Raw genomic sequence first — 20,660 nt, 5'->3', positions numbered from 1 at the left:
AATTTGATGTTTCACAATGTTGGTGCGGCCTGGTTTAGAATCATCCTGGTCAAATATGTTCGCGTACTTTAGGAGCAGTTGTTTTGCCTTACTCTGATATGCTTCCTCTAGTCCCTGCATCCATGCCGTGATGTCATTTGAAAGATCAGTATTACTAGCTGAAACGTGTTCCTGGAGCTGTTCACAGTTAATAACCACTTCAGCCTCTTGGCATCTTCCCAAAATAGCTCCTTTAGTCAGTTTGAGTGGTGACTTGAACTCATTGAGTACTCTTACCGGAATACGTCCATCTTGTTTTGTCATAGCCAGGGTTTTTCCTACAAGTATGTTTAGTGCTGATTTGTTTGCTGCTTCGACAACCCACAATTTGTTTGTCCCACAATCTCCATCAACCTTTGCCCAGATGACTGCTTCGGATTTTGGTGGTATTTGCTGACTCTCTTCCACCAGCACTCGTTTACTGCTGTAGCCTCTCTCGTAGCCGAAATTAAGTGGTACATCCATGTTTTTATATCGCATCGTCTTGCTTTGCATGTCGATCTTGATGCCCTGGTCGATTAAGAAGTCCACTCCAATTATGATTTCATCAACAATTTCTGCCACTATAAAATTGTGTACTACCATGACGTTCCCAATTGCGACTTCACATTCTACTTCTCCAATTACCTGGGTGTCCTCTCCCGTGGCTGTACGTAATCTTGCTCCAAGCAATGGTCTTATCTTTTTGTTGACTAAATCCGCTCGAATGATGGAATGAGATGCACCCGTATCTACAGTCAATAACCGTTCCTCTCCGTCCACATGTCCTCCAACAGTAAGGTTGCTCGATCTTCTTCCAATCTGCGAGATAGAGATTATGGGGCATTCAATTGCGGGAGCCAGCTGTCGCCCCTTGCGGCTGACTCGATTTAGTTTAACGATTGAGTGGTCTTGGATATTTGCTCATCACCTTCTGCTCTGCGTTTACGACCACCCACATTGTTGGAGCTATTGGGACCGCTGCTGCAATGTCGTGCAATATGACCTGGGTTGCCGCACTTGAAACATTTAATAACTCCGGCATTTTTCTGTTGTGATCCCTTCAGTGCTTCCAAAATAGTGTCTACCCAATCTGGTCTTTCCACTTCTACACGATGAGCTTTGTATGCTGGTTTACTCAATAGTGAGGCCGTTTCCTGAGTCAATGCATGTGATACCGTTTCAGAAAATGTCAGCTTTGGGTTTGCGTATGTAGCTCGCTTCGTTTCCACGTCCCGTATGCCATTTATGAAACTCTGGATTTTTACCCTTTCAGTGTATTCCACGGGTGCGTCCGCATTTGCAAGATGAGCCAATCTTTCAATATCTGAAGCAAACTCCTGCAATGTTTCATTTGCTTTTTGGTAGCGGTTTTGCAACTCAATTTGGAATATCTGTTTCCTATGCTCGCTTCCGTAACGTCTCTCTAAAGCGCTCATCAATGTTTCGTAGTGGTTCCGCTCGTACTCTGGGATGGTCTGTAAGATTTCCGCGGCAGGCCCTTTCAGTGCCACGAACAGAGCTGCAACTTTATCTTCAGCATTCCATTGGTTCACTGCTGCGGTCTTCTCAAACTGTAGCTTAAAGACCTGAAAAGGAACAGAACCGTCAAAGGATGGTGTCTTTACCTTTGGATTACTCGCTGAAACAGCTGGGCGGTTTAGTTGTAACTGCTCCATACGACCTTTTAACGCTTCTATTTCGGCATCAATTTTGTCCTCGAGTTGTAAAATTTTTTGCATCCTGCTCTTCCAGTTTCACAAAGAGCTGCGCTGATACCTGTTCCGAAATTTGTGCCGACATTTCAGATATACGTGCCTCTTGCGCTTCCAGTTGAGATGCCAAATATGTCTTCTGTTCTTCCATCTTGGATGTTATACGTGTCTCCTGCGATTCTAGTTGTGATGCCATATATGTCTTCTGTTCTTCCATCTTGGATGTTATACGGTTCTCCTGCGATTCCATATATGTCTGCTGTTCTGCCAGTTGAGATGACACTGTCGATGTTTGAGCAGATATTGCAGCTAAAATCATGTTCAAGTCTGTACTGGTAACCGTCTGCGATGTTTCGTTCTTCTCTTCAATTTTTGTTGTCTCCTCGCCATCAAGATGAAAGACATGCTCTTCCACATCAATTCCTTCTGCTTCCATTGCTTCTCGTAGCCGTGCCTGAAGTTCGAGTTTAACGCCGCTTGTATTCAATCCACGGCTCTCCAACTCCTTCTTCAGTTGCGGGATCTTCAATTCACTTAACTTTGCCATGTCCTTGTTGTCCTCTAGAATTTATTCAACAATTCCTCTTCTGACACCAATTGTAACGAATTTTCTGCAAATCCTCTTATTTGCAATCCTCTGCTAAGTTCGAATCACTAAACTGTTGAATAAATAACTCCAATATTGAATGATGGAAAAATGGCCTTTATTAAGTACTTCACAATAACACTCAAACTGTGCAACGAATAGCTTAATAACCAAACTGATATCTTAAAGGAAACTGACTTTCAAAATAATAGTGCTATTGCTCGCTAGATATCGTCTTACTCGTAACTGCTTGACAATTCAAATCAAACTGAATTCCTTCTTACTCGCTGGCGCCGCTTTTATAGTTTACGCTGCATACTTCTAGGCTCTTCGATTTCCAGAAGTTACTAGTTGTTTCGGCTACAAAATCGCCAGCCACAACTACGTGCACAAATTATTGCTCTCTCTTGTGACAACTCAGATAAGGTATATGCATGTGTTTGTAGTTTACAGTCTCCCGCACACACATAAGCGTATAAGTAAATTCATCGGTGTGTGACATCTCATCTCTCGCTGCCTTGTATGTAAATGTTGCTCGTCGGAATGTGTACATATGTGTAGACGCAATTATTGATTCGTTTATGTAGATACATAATGATTGAATTATTGATGTGCATTCACGTCACTGCTTAGATCGGCTTAGAGCTGGCAGCACTCCTTAGTTTTGCTAATATTCGTAACAATATTAATTTTTCTGGCACAACAAAAATTTAAAAAACTGATATATTTTGTGTTAACACATCAATGAAAAAATGTAAAGTAGTCGGATCAGGTTCCAGCCAGCATTTTTTGAAATTTTTGACTAAAAAATATTTAAATATCATACCCCAAGATGATTAAAAACTTTCAAATTTAAAAGCTTTTTTGTTCGAAAATTAACGTATCGTCGGGTAAAAATGTACCATAAATGTGATTATTCTTGAATAATAATTTATGATTCCTATTTCGAAACGCTTTTTATTCATGTTTGATATCATTGTAAAATTGAGCTTTAATAGTTTTAGAGTAAGATTTGACTGCTTTTCACAGTCATTTTCTGATCATATTCGTGAATATATTTCAATCGTTTTGGTTGAGATATTTGAATCATTTTTGAATGCCATTATAATCCATTTATTCTTCATAAATCATTCAAAATAGGATACTACATAATAATCTTATTTCATCAGGGGAAGGAAGCATGCGAAAGTGAGCTATTCGAACCACAGCTAACTCGCAAACAAACTTGACCGATATACACCTGCGTCTACAACATCCAACATCAGCATTATCGTCTGCATCTTAAAATACGGATACGATACGGGATGTTGAAGCCGTATCCAGGTCCCACTCAGCATTTAGGTGATTCAATTTTGAATTTCCCTACATATCAATACAATTTGAATACTCTTTCTGACTATATAATGAGTTATCATACAATTGAACAAAAGAAATAATCAAATATGAATACTTTTGATGATGAAAAACTAAAAAGCATTTTTCGATCACTTTTTGGAATCATTTTTGAAGTCCTTTAATGACTAAATTTTAATATTTCATAAAAACCAACAAAACGAATAATCAAATACATCCCAGCCAGAATTTTTTGAAATTTTTGACCAAAAAATATTTAAATATCATACCCCAAGATGATTAAAAACTTTCAAATTTAAAAGCATTTTCTGTTCGAAAATTAACGTATCGTCGGGAGCAAAATGTACCATAAATGTGATTATTCTTGAATAATAATTTATGATTCCTATTTCGAAATGCTTTTTATTCATATTTGATATCATTGTAAAATTGAGCTTTAATATTTTTAGAATAATATTTGACTGCTTTTCACAGTCATTTTCTGATCATATTCGTGAACATATTTCAATGGTTTTGGTTGAGATTTTTGAATAGTCTTTGAATGCGATTATGATGCATTTATTCTTCATATCTCTTTCAAAATAAGCTACTGCATAGTAATCTTACTTCATCAGGGGAAGAAAGCATGCGGAAGTGAGCTATTTGAACCACAGGTCACTCGCAAACAAACTTGACCGATATACAGCTGGACTACAACATCCAACATCAGCATTATCGTCTGCATGTGAAAATACGGATACGATACGGGATGTTGAAGCCGTATCCAGGTGTGTCAAGATAGTTTCACTTACCTGGGGTTCAAACAGCTCACAACCTATGTATTGTCCAATCATTATGTATTTTCTGGGAAGCTGAAGTGGAGAAATGGTTGGGGAAAACTTCGTTCACGAGCAGCATTACATTACTTTTGTCTTGAAGAATATCTTTTGCATAAATAATAATTTTTTTATATATTTTTTCTTAGCTTCATGATTGAAAAAATATGTGTATGTGAAAAAATAAAATTTTTAATGAAAAGTAAAATTTCAACAAGTATAAAATTCATTATTCAGCCAACAAATATATTCATAAAAGATTCAGAAAGCTGAATTAAAAATGATTATAAATTTCCTAGCAAAGTGTTCTCCACGATCTTACTGTCCCGAATTGAAGAGGCGGTGTATCGAACTCTAAGAGAAAATCAGTTTGGCTTTAGACAAAACCGATCCTGTGTTGATCTAATAAATACCGTCCGAATCATTGTTGAACAATGCTGTGAATACAGAACATCAGCTTATTTACTTTTTATCGACTTTAAAAAGGCTTTTGATAGTCTCGACAGGAAATATATTTGGGAAATACTACGAAAACGAGGGATGCCCAATAAAATAATCAACATTATAAAGGCAATGTATGCCGAATTTAAGTGCCGGGTCAGTCACGATGGGCGCCTCTCAGAACCCTTCGAAATTAAAAGCGGGGTGCGACAGGGATGCATACTCTCCCCGCTCTTGTTTATCTTGGCATTAGACGAGATTATGAGGAACGCAGAAAATGGTGGACACGGTGTACAGTGGACGCCTTTCACTCAGCTAGGGGATTTAGAATATGCAGACGATGTCTGTCTGCTAAGCCACAGAAGTACTGACCTTCAACACAATTTAGAAGCTGTCAACACACATGCAAAGGAGGCCGGACTAAGCATCAATACAGCGAAAACCAAAGTCATAAGATGCGGCTATAGTATTTCATCAAGGCCATTGACGCTTACGGTTGACGAAAATGAAATCGAAGGTGTAGAGTCCGTTGTTTATCTTGGTAGTATTGTCTCAAATAAGAGCGGTGCAGATGAGGACGTTCAGTCTCGCATAAACAAAGCAAGAATGGTTTTTGGGCAACTGGCAAACGTGTGGAGGTCCAGCCAAATATCTTTAAAAACGAAGCTTCGACTGTTTAATTCGAATGTTAAATCAGTACTGTTTTATGCTTGCGAGACGTGGAAAAGCTCAACTTCAATTCAGAAACGTCTACAAGTTTTTATTAATAAATGTCTGCGCCGAATCCTGAAAATTCGATGGCCGGAAAGAATTTCAAATGACGACTTATGGTCTAGAACAAATCAACCTAAGGCTACCACAGAAATAACCAAGCGTAAATGGTCGTGGATTGGTCACACTCTCAGAAGACCTCCAGTAAATATAGCCAGACAAGCATTGCGATGGAATCCACAAGGAAGCCGACGACCTGGTGCACCTGCGAAAACTTGGCGCAGAACTGTGGATAAAGAACTCGAAGACGCAGGATATACGTGGAATGACATCACAAGAACTGCACCTAACAGAATAAGATTTAAGTCGGTGGTCGAGGCCCTATGCTCCAATAGGAGTTGAGGAGGATGATGATGATGATGATGATAAATGTTTGATCACCTAAAGTAAACACATTTCATTCAAATATGATTCCAAAATGTGATTGAAAAACTATATTCCGTTTTTGATCATCAAAGGTAAGCATATTTGAGTATTCTTTTTGTTTGTTTTTATGAAATATTAAAATTTAGTCATTAAAGGACTTTTTAGTTTTTCATCATCAAAAGTATTCATATTTGATTATTTCTTTTGTTCAATTGTACGATAACTCATTATTCAGTCAGAAAGAGTAATCAAATTGTATTGATATGTAGGGAAATTCAAAATTGAATCACCTAAATGCTGAGTGGGGTTAATCTGCTCATGCTTTCTATGCATTTTGATGCGCTGAATTCGAATAAGCTATAAGAATTGGCCCGACTGGTCATGGTATGGCCTTAACCTCAAAAGACGTAAAAAATCAATAAATATTGATTTTTAAATAACGTTAGGGCCAATCCAAGACCTGCTAGGCAAATTCCGTTGCCAGATTGGGATTCAAAGCATCACAGTGCTTGGGAAAACATACGCGGCTGGGACTTATCGAAAGTATGTATGTCAATGAAAAAAGTTACACGTTCAATTCAATTTCATATACTCTAATGTGTTTTTATTTAAGATATTATTGCAAACATAGAACTAGTTCTTATTCTTATCAGAATCAGAATCTTCTGAAATGTTGGGTCTTTTCCCGAACCCAAGATTTTTATAAAAATAATTATATTGTTTTGGTATAACCAGTTTTTACACAATTTTTCCAAGTATCTTAGTTTTGATTCGGGAAGAGGCAACGGCTCCGAATAAACCGGTTTGCCTTCAATTAAACAACTATTTTTTTAGGATATTAAGCTATTAAAAAGTCTTCATCGGAATAATTTTTTTTTGAAGAATACCAGGCACGTATACCCGAACGATCGAACATACGAATATGTGCTGTTCTTATTTTTTTCAAAAATTGTTTAGCCATATCAACGAATGTGTCATACAATGTGCCACATTCATTTTTCTGGCTCAAGTTTGTGTGATTGAATTGTACATTCGTGAGAATGGCATTGTCAATTATTGGGGTTTCCATGTACGTAGGAAGCTCTAGATTTAAGTAGAACCTAGATAATCTAAAGGGTAATCCAAAGAGGCATCTAACACAAAATCGGAAAAATTGCACATTCATGCTTCTGGCTAGTGGGCGACGATCTATATACTCATGTAAAATTATTACACAATAGCACACTTGCAAAAGCAATTAAATTGATGAAACGACAAGTACCAATTTTAAATGATCAAACACTTCACCTAAAACTAGATTACACTGTGCTACAAAAGAGTTAAGTTATTAAAAAAATATACAGCGCTGCTTACTTAGAAACTTTGTTTTGGAATATCTCGCAGAATACAGAAGCAGCTACAGTTTTTCTGGATCACCTCGTCTTTTTACTTAAGTATTTAGCACAAAACTTTAGCATTTATCTAATAAATTTTCAATACTCGTGTTCTGTGAGTTATTCCAAAACATAATATCTATATTCCTGCAAGCACAGAAATAGGCATCGATTAGAAAAATACTAGATAACCAGCCAATTTTCTAATCTTTAATATTAGCGGAAGAGTTAAGAAACACTAGAGAATCATAGCGTTCTCAAACAAAATGGAACATAATTTTCCAATCGATCTCTAACGTATTTCTCTAATGTGATTCCAATGTAAATTACATTTGCACTAGTTATCTAATCATTCTCGACCAGACTTCAACTGTAGTTTTATAGCAATTTTCTCGAGTTGAGATTACACTAGTTATAAATGTTCCAAAAAAATTCACTAACGTTAGAGACTGTATTTGCTGGCATGAGAACTCCTGCATATATTTCAAGTGGCACTGTTTTACTTATTCTTTGGCGATGAATACTTCAATATATCAATAGACGACCAGCACTTTCGAAAAAATCCCACCCTATTACAGCCAATCTACGAAGCGTGAACACTGGGGTTTACCTAATCAAGAGGTGACATTTAAATATAACATTATTTGAACCGGTACTTTCTTGTTACACGTATTAATGTATCGGCTAAGCAGGACGAGTGTTAAAATAACAAGTAAGGAGGGCTAAGTTCGGGTGTAACCGAACATTACATACTCAGCTGAGAGCTTTGGAGACAAAATAAGGGAAAATCACCATTTAGCAAAATTAACCTAGGGTAACCCTGGAATGTGTTTGTATGACATGGGTTTCAAATGGAAGGTATTAAAGAGTATTTTAAAAGGGAGCGGGCCATAGTTTTATACGTGGACGCCATTTTAGGTGTGCCAGGGGTGACTCTAGAATGTGTTATGTACGATATGGGAATCAAATGGAAGGTGTTAATGAGTATTTTAAAAGGGAGTGGGCCTTAGTTCTATAGGTGGACGCCTTTTCGAGATAAAGGTGAACCAGAGGTGACACTAGAATATGTTTGTACGATATGGGTATCAAATGAAAGGTGTTAATGATTATTTTAAAAGAGAGTGGGCCTTAGTGCTATAGATGGACGCCTTTTCGAGATATCGCCATAAAGGTGGACCAGGGGTAACTCTAGAATGTGTTTGTACGATGTGGGTATCAAATGAAAGGTGTTAATGATTATTTTAAAAGGGAGTGGGCCTTAGTGCTATTGGTGGACGCCTTTTCGAGATATCGTCATAAAGGTGGACCAGGGATGACTCTAGAATGTGTTTGTACGATATGGGTATCAAATGAAAGGCGTTAATGATTATTTAAAACGTAGTGGGCATTAGTTCTATAGGTGGACGCCTTTTTAAGACATCGCCATAAGGGTGGACCAGGGGTGACTATAGAATGTGTTTGAACGATATGGATATCAAATTAAAGGTATTAATGAGGGTTTTAAAAGGCAGTGGCCTTTAGTTGTGTATGTGAAGGCGTTTTCGAGATATCGACCAAAATGTGGACCAGGGTGACCCAGAACATCATCTGTCGGGTACCACTAACTTATTTATATATGTAATACCACGAACAGTATTCCTGCCAAGATTCTAAAGGCGTTTGATTTCGCCCTGCAGAACTTTTTCATTTTCTTCTTCTTTATATAGTAGGTGTCACAACCATTTTACAAAGTTTTTTCTAAAGCTATATTTTGCGTCAATAAACCAATCCAATTACCATGTTTCATCTCTTTTTTCATATTTGGTATAGAATTATGGCATTTTTTCATTTTTCGTAATTTTCGATATCGAAAAAGTGGGCGTGGTCATAGTCGGATTTCGGCCATTTTTTATACCAAGATAAAGTGAGTTCATGTAAGTACGTGAACTAAGTTTAGTAAAGATATATCGATTTTTGCTCAAGTTATCGTGTTAACGGCCGACTGTTTATAAAAACTGGGAGTGGCTTCAACCGATTTCGCCCATTTTCACAGAAAACAGTTATCGTCATAAAATCTATGACCCTACCAAATTTCACAAGGATTGGTAAATTTTTGTCGACTTATGGCATTAAAACTATTCTAGACGAATTAAATAAAAAGGGGCGGAGCCACGCCCGTTTTGAAATTTTCTTTTATTTTTGTATTTTGTTGCACCATATCATTACTGGAGTTGAATGTTGACATAATTTACTTATATACTGTAAAAATATAACATTTTTTGTTAAAATTTGATTTCAAAAAAAATTTTTTTTTTAATAGTGGGCGTGTTCGTGATCCGATTTTGCTAATTTTTCCTTAGCACACATACAGTAATAGGAGTAACGTTTCTGGCAAATTTCATCATGATATCTTCAACGACTTTTTTTTTTAAGTAGGCGGTGCCACGCCCATTGTCCAAAATTTTACTAATTTTCTATTCTGCGTCATAAGTTTAACTCACCTACCAAGTTTCATCGCTTTATCTGTCTTTGGTAATAAATTATCGCACTTTTTCGGTTTTTCGAAATTTTCGATATCGAAAAAGTGGGCGTGGTTATAGTCCAATTTCGTTCATTTTAAATAGCGATCTGAGATGAGTGCCCAGGAACTTACATACTAAATTTTATCAGGATACCTCAAAATTTACTCAAGTTATCGTGTTTACGGACGGACGGACGGACGGACATGGCTAAATGAATTTCTTTTTTCGTCCAGATCATTTTGATATATTATATCTATCTCGATTAGTTTATGCCCTTACGGATTACCGTTATGCGAACAAAGTTAATATACTCTGTGAGATCTGCTCAGCTGAGTATAAAAACACTTATAATGTTTGTTAAACACCTTTCAAACCAAACAGATTTTTCACAGGTTGGATGCCCCGCTGATAAAAGAGATTAACTGCAATTTAATTTTTTTCTTTTTCACTTTGCGTATATGTTTTCTGTTTAGTGTTGGAGCAGTTGATGACAATGAGTTAAAAATTGTCTACGTTATAAACATCTCGTTTGTTATTCACGTACGATAAGCCAAATTTTTAATTGTTTTATGATCCTTGAGTAATCGTAAGATTGGGTACAATCTCGAAAATCTTATCATTATCATGCGACATTAATAGCAAACTTCAATCAAAACAATAACAAGTTTGTACTTATATGACAGCGACTTTCATAAATAATATATAATTTTACATACATATGTGAAAAAAAGAAAGTAGTAGCACTTAAAAAAAGTTTTAACTACTTAAGTGCTTAGTAATATAATTATAAATTTCAATTGTTTCATTAACATTATCACTTAAAATTTTTTTATATTTTTTTTATGAGTGGTTTTGGGGTTTTTCTTATTAGGTTGTTATCAAGTATTTTGTTGTCTAATTTTGGTAAGCGCCCACCAATAAATTTACCGATATTTAAACGTTTACGAATTGCGTACAATACAGACACACCCGTTTTAAGTGGAGTCACGTTCTAGAATACAAATCAAGCTCAGTAGCTCACTCAGCTGTTTGGCAAATTTGTGATCGCTGCTAGCCGACATGCAATAGATTGAGCGGCTGCCATATTGCATTTTCAACGGGTTTTCAAAAGAACATTTAACAATAATTACTCCCCAAGTAAAAAGAGTAGACCAACAGTAATTTTGTGCTGTGCTCGTTTTTAATTCAGAAAAGTATTGAGGCCTTACTTGGGAACGGAAGTGATGTGGTCTATAAGTTAGAGTGGAACATTCTAGATCAGACCTTAGCCCGGCAAAGAATTCGTAAATTCGAATATATAATGCGCTCCAAGCGTATAAGGTAAGCAAATCGGCAAGTTTCTCAATAGAATACCCCACTAATTGTATCATAGTTGAAGTCAGGACATACGTGCTAAGTTTATGTAAATACATATCTCAAGCGCTTTTATATTTTTAAGACACTGAATAGTCCCGATATTGCACAGTTATGTTAAATAAAGCGATCCCGAAATAGTCCAGAAATGAATCTAAAATAGTCAAAACATGGTGACGCAATCAATGTCGAACAAGAGCAATATGGACTTTATATATTCTAAAAAAATCCTCTTAAAGGACCAATTAATGGTGACTTATAACCACATAACCAGATAAAACAGCTGATCGAACCTACCTTATGGAAATCAATGTAATCGATTAATGGTGCCATACCATAACGCTAACGCCATAACCATACCATAGCCAACCAATTGGGTTTTGGTTTCTCGCCATATCCATAACCTAAAAATATTTGAGTTGGTGAATTTAATAAATTTTTGTAGATTTTACTCATTGTTTTCGATAAGTTATGATTAGGAGACTTATTTTTTGTGGAATATGTTTGTAATTTTTTGCGTTTCCTTCATTTTTATGAAATTTTTACGATTTTTAGGTTAAGGCACCATTAATCGATCACATTGGAGATGGTTATGGATATGGGTATGGTTACGACTATGGCGTTAGGAGAAAATCCGTTACGATCCGCAAAAAGTCTTCAAGTGATACTACTGCCTAATTTTCCACAATTATTTACACAAAAATCTAAAGAAATATTGAAACCCGAATTTACCACGAAATCGCTTCGCAATTACACCGTGATCAATCCCGAAATTTTTGTTATCTCAAAATCTATCTAAAATAATTCCAAAATATTCCTGAAACGTTTCCGAAAACAATCGCCAAATTATTCCGAAGTTTGCAGCTAATTCCGAAAGCGTGCTCGAAACTATCCCTAAACCAATCACGTAAAAGTCCTGAGGCTGAAATCCTGAAATAATTCCGAAAGAATCTTGAACACAATCCAGAAATTGTAGCAAAAGCTATTGCTATCCTGAAATGTTTCAAACATGGCCACGAAATGCTCCCGAAACAGTGCAGGTATTATCTCGAAATTTCTTGAAAATGGTGGCGAAAACAATTCCAAGATAGTTCTGAAACGATCTTGGATCAGCACATCAGCCACCTCATTTCATTCATTCTTCTATGACTTAGAACCCAGACCCTTAAATTTGAGCTAGTTTTTGGCGCAGCCCTTTTTAGCTGTTTCATCAGTTCCTCATGCACACCCATTCCCATATGCCCTGAGACCCAATATAGATGTATGATTCTCCCAGTCCCTATTCTTTGCAGGGATTGCACTGTCGGTGTTCAGAGCTCCCGTAATGCTCAGCATTGATAGCCTATATACCCTCTCTAATTTTTTGAGTTATGTCCTGTTCTGTGTGACTGTCCACAAAACAAATGCTCCAAAGTATAGGATAGGTTTAACAGTCGATATAAATACCCAATGAGAGAGAGAGAGCTATAGGCACCACGTACATCCCAGCATTATTTTGCATTTATAAACAGTTTCTTACTTAGGTAGAAATATTTTGTGAAAGAGCACACAAATTTACAACATAGCTGAGCAGAAACAAGAAGGTGGCATTATTTTCATAAAAGAAAATGCCACTAGTAATCTCTACCAGTTTACCTTTCACTATTCTGAGTCAACTCGGTCTTTATAATTCTAGAATACTGCACTATGCCCCGAGGTACTAGGGCCAATACATACAATTCATATTCTTAAAATTTAAAAAATCGATCACCCTTATAAAAAAAGTTTACTAGATAAATGTCTCAATTTCGAGACGCTGATGAGTAGGCGACTCAAGTCACGCACAACTTTTGATTATCACAAGATCGATTTCAGCGAACAACGAGCTTGCTTTAGAGTGAGCCTTATTTGTGTGGAAGGAAATTGTTGCTGCAAGATCAAGAAGTGTGCGTTGCGCAATTAAAGCTTGGTCTTCTTTAAAGCGGCTAACGGAAAGACGTTCAGCGCATTATCTAAATATCACAGTTTCCTAAGTAGGTATTACAGTTTCCTACTATAAATGTACTTGAGGTCAAGGTGATAAGGCCGTCTTTTCAGGAAAAGCAGAACTAAAGGTTGTTTTTTTGAAGCTGGTGATAATGCAGCAAAAGCTATAAACACGGCTGTCTTAAAAAATTTTACCGATTTTTTTGCTGTTTTTTTTATTATTCTTTATTCTGAAGAAATATCAATTTAATACATAATAATTTACTCTTCAAAAAAATCTATTCTTCCGAACAAATACCACCCTAATTTGATAGCAAAAAATATGTTTACACATATGTACATATTAAGGCCCGGGTATTCAGTGTGAGTTTAAACCACAGTTAAAGTTGACTAAAGTTTAACCCTGCCACTTTGGCCGCTTATGCTGAAATGAGCAGCAAAATTTTATGTTTTCGAACAAAGTTGCAAGGTTACTTTAGTCAACATTAACTGCAGTTTAAACTCGCACTGAATACCGGGCATAATCATGGATTAACATAAAAACTTGAAAATGTATATTTTTGTAATTATAAATATTTATTATTGATAATTTATTTTATTATAGAGATTACGTGAATAAATATTTTTGATTTAACCCGGGAATACACTTATAGATATTTTTTGAGCTAGAAATTTCAATATTAGAGCGTGAGAGTGTAGAAATACGTCAGTACATATGACCAATTATTCAATTATTTGCAACAGCTTTTAATTATGCACTTATTTATTGTTTTAGTGCTTATGTATGTATATTAGACTAGGTCGATTTATTAGCCGATATCGCGCCATCGATTTTTCGATAGGATTTGGGCTCAGGAAAAAAGTTCCAATACGCATACCCAAAAAAATAATTTTCGAGCCTGCGAAAAAAATGACGAAAGGGTTAATTTTTCGACCAAAACACTCCCCAAAACCCAAAAAATATATTTTTTTTTCAAAAAACTGTTGTAAAAACGTTGGCGGCCACCGTGGTGTGATGGTAGCGTGCTCCGCCTATCACAACGTATGCCCTGGGTCAACTCCCGGGCAAAGCAACATCAAAATTTTAGAAATAAGATTTTTCAATTAGAAGAAAATTTTTCTAAGCGGGGTCGCCCCTCGGCATTGTCTGGCAAGCGCTCCGATTGTATTTCTGCCATGAAAAGCTCTCAGTGAAAACTCATCTGCCTTGCAGATGCCGTTCGGAGTCGGCATAAAACATGTAGGTCCCGTCCGGCCAATTTGTAGGGAAAAATCAAGAGGAGCACGACGCAAATTGGAAGAGAAGCTCGGCCTTAGATCTCTTCGGAGGTTATCGCGCCTTACATTTATTTTTTTTTTTATTTTATAAATTGTTATGTATTAAATTGATATTTCTTCAGAATAAAGAATAATAAAAACAAAAAAAAATCGGGAAAATTTTTTAAGACAGCCTTGTTAACTTTCGTCCATACAAATCGGCCCAGGTTAATGTATATGTTGATCAATAACTCTAAATTCCACCAATAATTACTTATTGTTTTCTTTTTTTTAACCCAATTTCACAATATACGCTAAATCATCAACAAGACAAGCTTTTGATCTTTCCATCATCGCGACTTGAACGTATAAACAGAAAGTAGGTGTATCTCTTCACAAGCAATAAGCGCCTAAGTTCTATCCTTTTACATGGCTCTTTGCGATTATTGCATATGACCACAGACATATCGACGACTGAATGCAATATCAATATCAAAATTTTCAAAAAATTGCTTTGTATATATTGGAATTTGGTTGAAGAACTGGGATCTCTGAATAGTTTTCATAACAGCCCTCTCTATGCTCCAAATATGAGATCAAAGAAATAGGGCAATTTTGAAACCAATTTTCGGATAGGCCGTGTTCAAAACGGCAGCCAATAGAGATTGATTTTCCAATCAACAGTCATTGCATACTATATAAAACAAAATGTGTAGCATTAGAAAAGAGGCGAACAAACTGCTCCTGTCGAGGATCAAATAAATACCTGTGCAGCTATTTTTTTGTTGTAATTTACTGAAAAAAATTCTTTCTTGTTAGAACCTGCTTATAGCCACTTTTTGTTCTCTACCAAATACTCTAATTAGCCTTCGCTCGCTCTCCCTCAAACTTTCTAAGTTATATACATATAACAAACCTAGATCAATAGCGAGCTAACTCAAAAATCTAAATTTTGAAGTTATGCGTATTTCTGGGCTTTCGGATATGGAATTTTCGAATACTGAGTCCTAGTTTTTCGCGTTTTCTGAACATTACGATTTTTTAAGTTCATCGCTAATTTAATCTAGGTGCGATATGTACAATTTGTTTATTAATCTGGATCTAACAGGCTCGGAGCTATATCGAATTAAAAAATTCGTTTCCCTAGGGCTGTGACCGTACCCTTTTTATACCCAGCGTGCTTTGCACACAGAGTATATTAACTTTGATTGGATAACGGTTGGTTGTACAGGTATAAAGGAATCGAGATAGATATAGACTTCCATATATCAAAATCATCAGTATCGAAAAAAAATTTGATTGAGCCATGTCCGTCCGTCCTTCCGTCTGTACGTTAACACGATAACTTGAGTAAATATTAAGATATCTTAACCAAATTTGGCATTTGAGCTTATCTGGATCCAGAATACATTGAAAATGAAATGAAAAAAAAAAAAAAAAAAAAACCTAATTATTTAGTAAATAATACACCTAGAATGTTGAAATTTGACACGTGGACCGATATTGAGACTCTTGATAAAAATCTAAAAAGAATTTTTTAAATGAGCGTTGGACCGCCCACTTGTTATACAATTAACTTTACAAATATTATTAATCATAAATCAAAAATCGTTAAACCTCTCGTAACAAAATTCTGCAGAGAGGTTGCCTTTACTATAAGAAATTCTTTGAAGAAAAATTTATGAAATCGCTTAAGGACCACTCCAACTTTTATATAAAAGACTAGAAGACCCGGCAGACGTTGTCCTGCCCTAAATTTGGCCAATCTGCATACATTTTAATAAGCTTTTTCCGTCTGACCACATTTTGGCCTATATCCCGAGACCATAGTCACCCAGGGGTATGAAAATTACCCTCTAATAAAGCACTCATCAACAGCTTACATTTGATATCCACATTTTATAAACACATTTTAGGGGTACCCGGGTCCTCATTTTCGCCTATATCTCGAGACCCTAGTCACCCAGGGGTATGAAAATTACCCTCTACTAAAGTTCTCATCAACAGCTTTCATTGGATATCAATATTCTATAAACACATTCTAGGTGTACCCGGGTCCACTTTTTGGCATATAGCTCGAGACCCTAGTCACCCAAGGGTATGAAAATTACCCTCTACTAAAGCACTCATCAACAGCTTTAATCTGATATCAATATTCTATAAACAGATTCTAGGGGTACCCGGGTCCACTTTTTGGCCTATATCTCGAAACCCTAGTCACCCAGGGATATGAAAATTACCCTCTAATAAAGCACTCATCAACAGCTTTCATTTGATATCCACATTCTATAAACACATTCTAGGGGTACCGGGGTCCACGTTTTGGCCTATATCCCGAGACCCTAGTTACCCAGGGGTATGAAAATTACCCTCTACTAAAGCACTCATCAACAGCTTTAATCTGATATCAATATTCTATAAACAGGTTCTAGGGGTACCCGGGTCCACTTTTTGGCCTATAGCTCGAGACCCTAGTCACCCAGGGGTATGAAAATTACCCCCTACTAAAGCACTCGTCCACAGCTTTCATCTGATACCCATATTCTATACACACATTCTAGGGGTACCCAGGTCCACGTTTTGGCCTATATCTCGAGACCCGAGTCACACAGGGGTATGAAAATTACCTTCTACTAAAGCACTCATCAATAGCTTTCATTTGATATGCATATTCTAGGGGTACCCGGGTCCACGTTTTGGCCTATATCTCGGGACCCTAGTCACCCAGTGGTATGAAAATTACCCTCTACTAAAGCACTCATCAACAGCTTTTATTTGATATCCATATTCTATAAACACACCCTATTGGTACCCGGGTCCACGTTTTGGCCTATATCTCGAGACCCTAGTCACCCAGGGGTATGAAAATTACCCTCTACTAAAGCACTCATCAACAGCTTTCATATGATATCCATATTCTATAAACACACTCTAGGGGTACCCGGGTCCACGTTTTGGCCTATATCTCGAGGAAATATGCTGTTTTGAGTATTTTCCCGGCAAGTATTAGAATTTTTCTCACCTTTTAAACCTTCCCTAGACCTCCACGAATAATTCTAGACCAAGATAAGATAAATCCGTTCAGCCGTTCTCGAGTTTTAGCGAGACTAACGAACAGCAATTCATTTTTATATATATAGATTTCTAAAAGAGTCGTGGACGAATAAAATAAGCTATATCTTTGCAAAAAAGAGCTTTATATCAATGGTATTTCATTTCCCAAGTGGATTTATAACAATAAATAGGAAAAACTTCAAATTTCAAAAAATGGGCGTGGCACCGTCCGTTTGATGACTAAGCAATTTTCTATATTTAGGGAGCCATAACTCGAAAAATTAACGGATCATAATAAAATTTGGTACACAAATTTTCCCTATAGCAGGAAATAATTCTAGAAAAAATGGACGATATCGGTTAAAGACCACGGCAACTTAGATATAAAACAAGTAAGGAAGGCTAAGTTCGGGTGTAACCGAACATTACATACTCAGCTGAGAGCTTTGGAGACAAAATAAGGGAAACTCACCATGTAGGGAAATGACCTAGGGTAACCCTGGAATGTGTTTCTATGGCATGGGTGTCAAATGGAAGGTATTAAAGAGTATTTTAAAAGGAAGTGGGCCATAGTTCTATAGGTGTACGCCATTTCGGGATATCGCCATAAAGATGGACCAGGGGTGACTCTAGAATGTGTTTGTACGATATGGGTTTAAAAGGGAGTGATCCTTGGTTCTATAGGTGGACGCCTTTTCGAGATATCGCCATAAAGGTGGACCAGGGGTGACTCTATAATGTCTTTGTACGATATGGGTATCAAATGAAAGGTGTTAGTGAGCATTTTAAGAGGGAGTGGGCCCTAAGTCTATAGGTGGACGCCATTTCGGGATATCGCCATAAAGGTGGACCAGGGGTTACTCTAGAATGTGTTTGTACGATTTGGGTATCAAATGAAAGGTGTTAGTGACCATTTTAAAAGGGAGTGATCCTAGGTTCTATAGGTGGACGCCTTTTCGAGATATTGCCATAAAGGTGGACCAGGGGTGACTCTGGAATGCGTTTGTACGATTTGGGTATCAAATGAAAGGTGTTAGTGACCATTTTAAGAGGGAGTGATCCTAGGTTCTATAGGTGGACGCCTTTTCGAGATATTGCCATAAAGGTGGACCAGGGGTGACTCTAGAATGTGTTTGTACGATATGGGTATCAAATGAAAGGTGTTAGTGAGCATTTTAAGAGGGAGTGAGCCCTAAGTCTATAGGTGTACGCCATTTCTGGATATCGCCATAAAGGTGGGCCAGCGATAACTCTAGAATGCGTTTGTACGATGTAGGTATCAAATGAAAGGTGGTAATGAGTATTTTTAAAAGGGAGTGGGCCTTCGTTCTATAGGTGGACGCCTTTTCGAGGTATCGAAATAAAAGTGGACCAGGGGTGACTCTATAATGTGTTTGTACGATACGGGTATCAAATGAAAGGTGTTAGTGAGCATTTTAAGAGGGAGTGGGTTCTAAGTCTATAGGTGTATGCCATTTCGGGATATCGCCATAAAGGTGGACCAGGGGTTGAAAGATGTTAATGAGGGTTTTAAAAGGGAGTGGTTGTAGTTGTATAGGTGGTCGTCTTTTAGAGATATCGCCATAAAGGTAAACCAGGGGTGACTCTAGTATGCGTTTGTACAATATGGGTATCAAACGAAAGGTGTTAATGATTATTTTAAAAGGGAGTGGGCCTTAGTTCTATAGGTGGACGTCGTTTCGAAATATCGCCATAAAAGTGGACCAGGGGTGACTCTAGAATGTGTTTGTACGATTTGGGTATCAAATGAAAGGTGTTAGTGAGCATTTTAAGAGGGAGTGATCCTAGGTTCTATAGGTGGACGCCTTTTCGAGATATTGTCATAAAGGTGGACCAGGGCTGACTCTAGAATGTGTTTGTACGATTTGAGTATCAAAAGAAAGGTGTTAGTGACCTTTTTAAGAGGGAGTGATCCTAGGTTCTATAGGTGGACGCCTTTTCGAGATATTGCCATAAAGGTGGACCAGGGGTGACTCTAGAATGCGTTTGTACAATATGGGTATCAAACGAAAGGTGTTAATGAGTATTTTAAAAGGGAGTGGGCCTTAGTTCTATAGGTGGACGCCTTTTCGAGGTATCGAAATAAAGGTGGACCAGGGGTGACTCTAGAATATGTTTGTACGATATGGGTATCAAATGAAAAGTGTTAATGAGGGTTTTAAAAGGGAGTGGTGGTAGCTGTATAGGTGGTCGCCTTTTAGAGATATCGCCATAAAGGTGGACCAGGGGTGACTCTAGTATGCGTTTGTACAATATGGGTATCAAACGAAAGGTGTTAATGAGTATTTTAAAAGGGAGTGGGCCTTAGTTCTATAGGTGGACGTCGTTTCGAAATATCGCCATAAAAGTGGATCAGGGGTGACTCTAGAATGTGTTTGTACGATATGGGTATCAAATGAAAGGTGTTAATGAGTATTTTTAAAAGGGAGTGGGCCTTCGTTCTATAGGTGGTCGCCTTTTCGAGATATCGCCATAAAGGTGGACCAGGGGTGACTCTAGAATATGTTTGTACGATATGGGTATCAAATGAAAGGTGTTAATGAGTATTTTAAAAGAGCGTGGGGCTTAGTTCTATAGGTGGACGCCTTTTCGATATATCGCCATTATGGTGGACCAGGGGTGACTCTAGAACCTGTGTATATGGGAAGGCGTTTTTCAGATATCGACCAAAATGTGGACCAGGGTGACCCAGGACATCATCTGCTGGATACCGCTAATTTATTTATGTATGTAATACCTGACAAGATTTCAAGGGTTTTTTATTTCGCCCTGCAGAACTTTTTCATTTTCTTCTACTTAATATGGTAGGTGTCACAACCATTTTACAGAGTTTTTCTAAAGTTATATTTCGCGTCAATAAACCAATCCAATTACCATGTTTCATCCCTTTTTTCGTATTTGGTATAGAATTATGGCATTTTTTTCATTTTTCGTAAATTTCGATATCGAATAAGTGGGCGTGGTCATAGTCGGATTTCGTTCATTTTTTATACCAAGATAAAGTGAGTTCAGATAAGTACGTGAACTAAGTTCAGTAAAGATATGTCGATTGTATGTATGTATGTATGTAT

The 20,660-nt window shown here is 37.1% G+C and overlaps 1 protein-coding gene across 2 annotated transcripts in view; it reads right to left on the bottom strand.

The window, feature by feature from the left end:
- LOC137245243 (uncharacterized) overlaps positions 1–10,988 on the bottom strand; it is a 67,093-nt gene extending 56,105 nt beyond the window's left edge. The window contains exon 1 of one of the 2 annotated variants that reach the window (XM_067775583.1): positions 10,867–10,988. The gene's annotated coding sequence lies outside the window, so the exon portion shown is untranslated. Of the gene's footprint in view, positions 1–10,854 lie in introns of both variants that reach the window. The other variant, XM_067775584.1, reaches the window with a different exon arrangement.
- Positions 10,989–20,660: the final 9,672 nt, after the last annotated feature.

Source organism: Eurosta solidaginis, chromosome 3 (assembly GCF_040869045.1).
Source record: "Eurosta solidaginis isolate ZX-2024a chromosome 3, ASM4086904v1, whole genome shotgun sequence".
Taxonomy (NCBI): Eukaryota; Metazoa; Arthropoda; class Insecta; order Diptera; family Tephritidae; genus Eurosta; species Eurosta solidaginis.
This window is presented reverse-complemented; position numbering and strand designations above follow the sequence as displayed.